Source organism: Dendrobium catenatum, unplaced genomic scaffold (assembly GCF_001605985.2).
Source record: "Dendrobium catenatum unplaced genomic scaffold, ASM160598v2 original_scaffold_59446, whole genome shotgun sequence".
NCBI lineage: Eukaryota > Viridiplantae > Streptophyta > Magnoliopsida > Asparagales > Orchidaceae > Dendrobium > Dendrobium catenatum.
In genome coordinates, this window is record NW_021377898.1 from 1 (window position 1) to 404 (window position 404).

The 404-nt window shown below is 31.9% G+C and overlaps 1 long non-coding RNA gene across 1 annotated transcript; it reads right to left on the reverse strand.

Annotated features, from left to right (window-relative positions):
• LOC114578510 lies at window positions 1-404 on the reverse strand. The gene is made up of 3 exons (XR_003699519.1): window positions 378-404; window positions 195-284; window positions 1-21 (listed from the first exon to the last, which is right to left on the reverse strand). It is a non-coding gene; the product is annotated as an uncharacterized LOC114578510 (long non-coding RNA).

Below are 404 nucleotides of genomic sequence, written 5' to 3' on the forward strand. Positions count from 1 at the left end.
ATAAGATCAACAACCCGGTTGCTGCAATAAAAAAAAAAAAAATCAAGCAGAACAAAGTAAAAAATTAAGATTTGGCAAACTAAAACTTATAGGCTGTTTACTTGATTAAAGAAAGAATGCAGTGCAATTCCAGCCCCATTCAAAATGAACTAATAAAATCAATTTAATGAAAGGAAGAAAAGTTTGGGAATTACCTGTAGCCCCATTCGTTGTCATACCAAGCCACAATCTTCACAAAATTATCATTCAAAGCAATTCCAGCCTTGGCATCAAAGATGCTAGACCTATATTTAGAACACCACAAAAAGATAAATATAATCATAACAAAATTGGAAACATGAAACATTCATAAGAACATAACAAATAGATAGATATACCTGCTGTCACCCAAGAAATCAGTTGAC